General features: G+C 41.7%; 1 pseudogene; it reads left to right on the top strand.

Annotated features, from left to right (window-relative positions):
• Window positions 1–208: 208 nt before the first annotated feature.
• Window positions 209–1,592, top strand: LOC103788743 (protein LSM14 homolog A pseudogene; annotated as a pseudogene).
• Window positions 1,593–8,470: the final 6,878 nt, after the last annotated feature.

The raw sequence follows: 8,470 nt of genomic DNA, 5'->3' as shown, positions 1-8,470 counted from the left end.
TGTATCACAAATGCACTTTGTCCTTTAGAGGACTTTATTCTGAAATAGTTCTAACTTGATATTTTTGTCGGTTGCTATAAAGAAAATTCCTTTTTGATGTTGGGTCTGAAGCGGCTGCTGTAGGCGCCTACGGAGCGAGCGGACATGCAGAGCGGGTGGCAGTGGCGTGGGATCTGCCTCTCTGCGAGCAGCCCAGGGCGGCGGCACCATGAGCGGGGGCACCCCTTACATCGGCAGCAAGATCGGCCTCGTCTCTAAGGCGGAGATCCACTAGGAGGGCATCCTCTATACCATCAACACCGAAAACCCCACCGTAGCCCTCGCCAAAGTTCAATCCTTTGGTACAGAAGACAGACCAACAGATCGTCTAATACCATCTCGAGATGAAGTCTTTGAATACATTATATTCCGTGAGAGTGACATTAAAGACCTCACTGTTTGTGAGCCACCAAAACCACAGTGTTCCTTGCCTCAAGACCCAGCTATCATTCAGTCCTCACTAGGCTCATCAACTTCTTCATTCCAGTCCATGGGTTCTTATGGGCCTTTCAGCAGGATGCCCACACACAGTCAGTTCAGTCCAAGTTCCTTAGCTGGGCAGCAGTTTGGTGCTGTTGGTATTGCTGGAAGATCTTTGACATCCTTTGGAACAGAAACATCAAACAGTGGTACCTTACCCCAAAGTAGTGCGGTTGGTTCTGCCTTTACACAGGATACAAGATCCCTAAAAACACAGTTATCTCAAGGTCGTTCAAGCCCTCAGTTAGACCCTTTGAGAAAAAGCCCAACCATGGAACAAGCAGTGCAGAGCGCCTTGGCCCACTTACCTGCTCCAGCACCTGTTGGGAGGAGTCCTGTATCAACCAGGCCTTTGCCATCTACCAGCCAAAAAGCAACAGAGAATCAGGAGCACAGGCAAGCTGAAGTACACAAAGTTTCAAGGCCAGAAAATTAGCAACTGAGAAATGATAACAAGAAACAAGTAGCTCCAGGTGCTCCTTCAGCTCCATCGGGGTGGCAGGGGAAGATTTGGTATTCGGCGAGATGGGCCAATAAAATTTGAGAAAGACTTTGACTTTGAAAGTGCAAATGCACAATTCAACAAGGAAGAGATTGACAGAGAGTTTCATAATAAGCTTAAATTAAAAGAAGATAAACTTGAGAAACAGGAGAAGCCTGTAAATGGTGAAGATAAAGGAGACTCGGGAGTTGATACTCAAAACAGCGAAGGAAATGCTGATGAAGAAGATCCACTTGGACCTAATTGCTATTATGACAAAACTAAATCCTTCTTTGATAATATTTCTTGTGATGACAATAGAGAATGGAGACCAACCTGGGCTAAAGAAAGAAGATTAAATGCTGAAACATTTGGAATTCCACTTCATCCAAACCATGGTCGTGGGGGATACAGAGGCAGAGGAGGTCTTGGTTTCCATGGTGGCAGAGGGTGTGTTGGTGGCAGAGGTGGTACCTTCACTGCCCCTCAAGGATTTCATGGGGGATTCTGAGGAGGTCATGGGGGCCGGGAGTTTGCAGACTTTGAATATAGGAAAGACAACAAAGTTGCTGAATAGTCTACAAACACGTCTCTGAAAATAGGTGAATTTCTAGCTCTTCATGGTCCTGAAAATTGATTTCAGTCTTTGCGAAGAATGACGAAGTGAATTCACTGTACATTTGTCACCAGCACTTGGTTTTAGTTTTTTTGTTTTTCTGCTTAATTTCAAAGATAAAATGCAGTTACTTTTTGGGGTGGAAGGCTCATGAGCCTTAAATATACAACATGAGCATTAAATATATTTGGAATAGCCGAAGCTTAAGTAATTTCTTATGTATAAACTAAAGTATTTCAGTGGTACTTAAAAGTATTTTTTCATCACTGAAAGGTTTTTTTTATCACTAAATTATATTTGGCAATTGCAAGTTGCCTGCAGATAGAGCTGTGATACTGTGTTTTGAGCCACAGAGATTTGTGTGTATGTGTGCGTGTGTATGTGTGCGTGTGTGTGTGTGCGTGTGCGTGTGTGTGTGTGTGTGTGTGTGTGTATGTTTTTCCTCCTTTCTTTTGGGGAATCCTGTAATATGAGGTAGCTTATTTCGTCAGTTAATTAGGGTGCTGGATGGTAGAGAATTTTGTCAGTCAACTATGTACACACAGTAAATACTGTTTCTTAGGCAAAGGTAACTTTTTTATATAGTTGTAAAATTCAATTATATTCCATTGCCAAAGAAACATTAAGAACTTCGTATAGCTGTATAAAAAGCAACTAATGTTTTAAAGAATGGACATTTTAAAGTCAGCAAACATACTGTGTCCTTGCAGAAGTTGATGCGCTGAGCAGCAGCATCATGGGCGGGTCTTTTTTTCTTAGTTTTCCAGGCTTAACATTTTTGATTTTGTTTTTTAATGTTTGGAATATAAATGAAGATTTAATACATTCTTTCATTATATAAAGAAGATAAATTATTCATGCTCATTGTTAAGAACTTCATTTTGTAGCAAAGGGCATATCACAGATCTGTCCAAATAATCAGTATTTTCAGTATACAAATGTAAATAATCATAATATGAGAATGTACTTAGCTGTATTTTCAAATAAGTAATCCTCCGCCCTTTTTTAGGACTTTAAAACTAGGCATCAATGAACCTGTTTTTCCTTTTATGCCTGGAATTTAGTCATGATACCTTGACTAATTCCATCATATTTCAAGAGGATTCAGAATGTGAGGAATTATTTTGGCAGCCTGTAACACACAGTACCACTGGTCCTTGGGCCTGTGACTTGCAGATGACTCAGCATAGAGTTCATTGCTAATTATAAACTACTAGTGAATCTTTTTGATATTTGAAGCACTAGTGGGAAAAACCTGGCCACTTTTGTGTTTTTATGAAGGCCATGGAATAAAAGGATCCAAACATTTAAATATTTTGATCTATTTTGATTCTTTTTGTTAACTTTCTCCTTAAAACATTCAGTAGTGATAAAGATGTGGAAACTGCACTGTAGGAGAATTGGAATATTTAAAGCTGGTTGATATTTTTTATTTTAATTTTATATCTTTTATATAGCTCTACAAGGCAATGTTTTGTAATTTGGTTTCATTATTAAGATCCAGTAGTTGGCAGCCATGGTTTAGATAATATCATTTAGTGCTGTTTGCTTGCATGTTAACAACAGAACCTTTTAGAGCACCCACAAATCATGATATTGAACACATTTCTGAGGCATTCAGAGCATCAAAGCAAGTACTATGACAATACCTGTGTAGACTGAGGTGTCCCAGGCGAATTTCAATAAAGAAAACTGTAAACACTAATTCCACTTGCTCTGAAAGTATGAGTTCACGCATTTCCCAGCCCTCTGAGTCACTGACTGGGGCATTTCGTGTCCCAACAATAACTGGCAGCATGGCATACCTGAGTACACTTTACAATATTAAAGCAAGGTTTTTATTCTAAAACAGAATAAAATGGTTCAATTAAAAAAAATTCCTTTTTTATCTCAGGCTATAAGTGACACTTTATCATGTTTTTTGTCTGTAGAATGAAAGAAAGAGAGTTATAGAGAATTTGTGCTTTGGGTTGCTTTGCTGATTCTTTTTTCATCACTCTTGGCTATATAGACACAAGAATAATAATTATTCCTCCATAATGAAGAGTGGAGAGGGGCTTCATGAGTGGCTTCAGAGCACCTATGACCCAGATGCCTTGAGAGGGTCCCCACAGAGCCTTGCATGCAGGTAGGATCGTTCTTTACTCTCCCCAGCTACCACACCACAGTAGGCTCAGAGAAACCCAGGAGGGATCTTTGTAACAATGAAAATGTGCTCATGTTAACAGCTGGGATTTTCATCCCAGGTAATATTTACTGTAGTTACATTCAAATTTACTCTTGTGGACACTGTTTGACCAGTGGAGGAAGAAACTCTTGTTTATTCCCAAGTCACTCCCAGGTCACCAAACAAACACCAGCTGCAGAAGAGAGCAGTTGCCCAGTGGCCTCACACCTTCCAGCTAACTGATCCCCACAGTGTGAACTGATTGCCCATCTTCCTATTAAGTGGCTTTTAACCACGGTTGCATCTATAATTACTTGCATAGCTCTTTAGAACACTGATCCTAAGGTTCCAATCCAAACCAACTAAATCAGACTCTTTGGGGAAGATTAATGAACACTCCTATGTGTCAATAGCTCCCCAGATGATTTCACTTACCAAAGTACCTTCTCTGTAATAAGTCTTTGACCTCATAGAGATCTTTGATCATTGGCCCTGTGCTTATTCACCAATCATCACTATCATTTTTTCATATCCAGATTCCCATAGTCCATAATTACAATGATGTGCAAAAGCTCCATCTCTCCTCATTATTATATTTTCCTGGTAAAGTTCCCTAACAGAGCTAAACTCAATGGCCACAGCTACTCTATACCTGAGCCAACTCTGAACATTCCCCGGGAAAAACACGTGACCAACCATGTTAACTGTTTAATTTTAGATCCATGGCTACAACTCTCAATTGGACACATAGCACAGCTCAAAAATCCTATTATGCTTTCAGATTTTCAATTTCCCATACTACAGTTTCTATTTCCCACCAAATTTCCTATATTCCCATTCTCTCCCCACCACACTTGGCTGATGATCTGGCCTCATCATTGACTCATAAAATACAGAAATCAGTGGGGATTCCTCATCTTCCTACCTCCAAACCTGCAAAACCACCCACAACTGTATTCACACTTTTTGCCCCCCTTCCATTTGCTGTGCATTAACCATCCCTGCTCCTATGAAGGCCAGACCTCCACTTTGATCTCTCCTTCTCTTATCTGTTGAGAACTTCATTCCACCCTTCATAAGAATACATTGCTAATTTATTACCAGAAGGTTACAAATAAGTGTTTCAGTGTCTTCCATCTTAAACAAATCTTTCATAACTCTATATCCATCTTAGCTATCACACCATGTCCCTGCTTCTCTTCACTTTAAAACTTCTTTAAAAAGGCTTGTCTTTAGTCACTTTCCCTACTTCCTTGATACTTTAGTAAAAACAATTATCAAGGACACCCTTAACCTTGCAAACATCTTTTCTTTCATATCTAAAAGGAATCTCAAGCTTAACATGTCCACAAACAATCTCTTTTTTCAGGCACTGCAAAATAATGTGGGCCTTTTCATTCTTCCTATTTCACTCAATGGCAGCCTTAGCCACTGAGTCAAGCTTTTTTCTTCTTTATCTCATGCCCTATGTATAATCCATCAAAGTGTTTTGTTGGCCATTTTTCAAAACTATATTGTGAATACAGTCACCTCTTTCCATTTCTTACCTTCCCAGTACAATCACTATCATTCCTCACTTAGACATTCTCCTCTCTTCCACTCCTGTCTCATGCCATCCATTTTCTGTACAGCAGCGTGGGCAAGGGCAATCTTTTAAAAACCTAGATGAGATCAGATCATGTCCAATAGCTTCCAATTATTATTAGAATAAATTTAAACTTTTTCCTAGATCTGCCTGACCTGGCTCTCACCTACTCCTCCAACCTCATCTCAGATCACTCCTATCACCCACTCCCACTTTGCCCCAACATAGAGGGCCCCTGAATATTCCAAAATGACTCTGTACTCAGACAAATCTCAAACCTTCTAGTCAGCTTGTTCTGCCTAAAATTCTTGTGCCCCAGACCTTCTTTTGGCCAGCTCCTTCTTAGCTCAACAGTCATTTTCCTCTCCCTGATCATTCATTCTAAAATAACCACCACCCACCACATCATTTTTTATTATTTAGTTTTCCTTTCTTCCTGGAAAAAAAAAAAAGAAGTGATTTTACTTTACATTCCAAAAGTAGGTGAAGTGAAGCTGATTTTTAAAATATCCTTCAAAAATTTGTGTAAAAAAGGAAATGCTGAGATTGACTCGAAGATGGCGCCATGAGAACAACCCAGGACTGGAGCTCTCGTTGAATCTGCGGAGAGGTGAGTCGGAGCTGCATTTCCGGACTGATCTTTGTTGCCCACAGAATGAGGAAATTCCCAAGTATAAAGGAGATGTGGGATGCCAGGCAGTACCTCTGCCTGGCGAAGCCGGCAGCTGGGGTGGCGGCGGCTGGCCCTACCCAGCACTCCCCACAGGGCGCGCTTGTCCGGGTGCCCTGTTGAACCCACAACCTGAGACTTGAGAGGGCTGGACTTGAGACTGAACGAGACTTGGACAGTGGACCAGCCCAGGGGATTGCAGGGACAGAGCGTTTGAGGTAGCCCAGTGGGACGAACAAAACCACGATTTCAAATGCTCCCCGTGTAGACGGTCCGAGACGCTCTGTGGGGGAGGGGCATCCACCATTACCGAGGCAACCCATCTCTACTGAGATACACGCCCACTGCTGACGCAGCCTGCCGTTGCCGAGGCAACCCGCTTCAACAGAGAGACTCCGCCGCAGGGCGTGGCGGAGACCACAGCAGAACAGCAGAGCCTGCAGCAACAGGGTGAACCACACAACAGCAGGGCGGAGCCTCGGCAGGCAAACAGTGGCTAGTCTGCCTCCTAGCTGGGCAGGACACCTCAACAGACATCCAAAAATAAAGCCCAAACCCCCCAACACAGAGCATTTGAGAAAAAAAGGGTTTTTTTATGAGCTCTGTTGCAGCAGAATCAAACATAGCAGCCTAACAGCCCTGAATGAAAAACAGAGCTCACAGCTCAGCAATTGAGCTCCTATAAAGTACAGACTGTCTCCTCAAGCAGCTCCCTGACCCCTCTATATCCAAAAGACTGTCATTAGGCAGGCATCATCCTGGGACAAAGATAGCAGAAAAAGAAACTGGTAGCATCCCTCACTGTGCCACAGCTGCTATAGGTGCACCCCAGACAAGCAGGGCCTGGAGTGGACCTCAGCAGTCGTACAGTGAAGGGGCTAGACTGGTAGAAGGAAAACCAAGTAACAGAAATGCTTCATCATCAACAATCTGGGTGTCCACCCAGAGACCCAATTGAAAAGTCAGCAACTACGCAGATGACAAATGGATAAATCCACAAAGATGGGGGAAAACCAGCGCAAAACAGAGGAAAACACCCGAAACCAGAACACCTCGCCTCCTAGAAAGGACCAAAACTCCTCACCAGCAAGGGAACAAAGCTGGACAGAGAATGACCCACACAATAATAGTGGGAGACTTTAACACTCCACTGTCAATATTAGACAGATCAACCAGACAGAAAATCAACAAGGATATCCAGGGCTTGAACTCAGACCTGGAGCAAGCAAACCTGATAGACATTTACAGAACTCTCCACCCCAAATCCACAGAATACACATTCTTCTCAGCACCACATCACACCCACTCTAAAATTGACCATATAATTGGAAGTAAAGTACTGCTCAACAAATGCAAAACAACTGAAATCATAACAAACAGCCTCTCAGACCATAGTGCAATCAAGTTAGAACTCAGAATACAGAGACCAACCCAGAACCGCACAGCTTCATGGAAACTGAACAAATGGCTCTTGAATGTTGACTGGGTAAACAATGAAATGAAGACAGAAATAAAGAAGTTCTTCGAAACCAATGAGAACGAAGACACAACATGCCAGAACCTCTGGGACACATTTAAAGCAGTCTCTAGAGGAAAGTATATAGCAATAAGTGCCCATATGAGGAGAATGGAGAGATCCAAAATTGACACCCTATCCTCAAAATTGAAAGAGCTAGAGGAGCAAGATCAAAAAAACTCAAAACCCAGCAGAAGACAAGAAATAACTAAGATCAGAGCTGAACTGAAGGAGATTGAGACACGAAAAACCCTTCAAAAAATCAATAAATCCAAGAGCTGGTTTTTTGAAAAGATCAACAAAATAGATCACTAGCCAGATTGATTAAAAAGAAAAGAGAGAACAACCAAATAGATGCAATAAAAAATGATAAAGGGGAAATCACCACAGATTCCACAGAAATTCAAACCATCATCAGAGAATATTACAAACAACTCTATGCACATAAACTAGTAAACATGGAAGAAATGGATAAATTCCTGGACTCCTGCATCCTCCCAAGCCTAAACCAGGAGGAAGCTGAAACTATGAATAGACCAATAACAAGGTCAGAAGTCGAGGCAGCAATTAAGAGCCTACCACTCAAAAAAAAGCCCAGGTCCAGACTGGTTCACAGCCGAATTCTACCAGACACACAAAGAGGAGCTGGTACCATTCCTTCTAAAACTATTCCAAACAACCCAAAAAGAGGAAATCCTTCCCAAATCATTTTACGAGACCAACATCATTCTGATACCAAAACCCGGCAGAGACCCAACAAGAAAAGAAAACTTCAGGCAAATATCCATGATGAACATAGATGCAAAAATCTTCAATAAAATATTGGCAAGCCGATTGCAACAGCAAATCAAAAAACTTATCCATCATCATCAAGTAGGATTCATCCCGGGGATGCAAGGCTGGTTCAACATACGCA

This window comes from Callithrix jacchus, chromosome 17 (assembly GCF_049354715.1).
Source record: "Callithrix jacchus isolate 240 chromosome 17, calJac240_pri, whole genome shotgun sequence".
Classification (NCBI taxonomy): Eukaryota; Metazoa; Chordata; class Mammalia; order Primates; family Cebidae; genus Callithrix; species Callithrix jacchus.
This window is presented reverse-complemented; position numbering and strand designations above follow the sequence as displayed.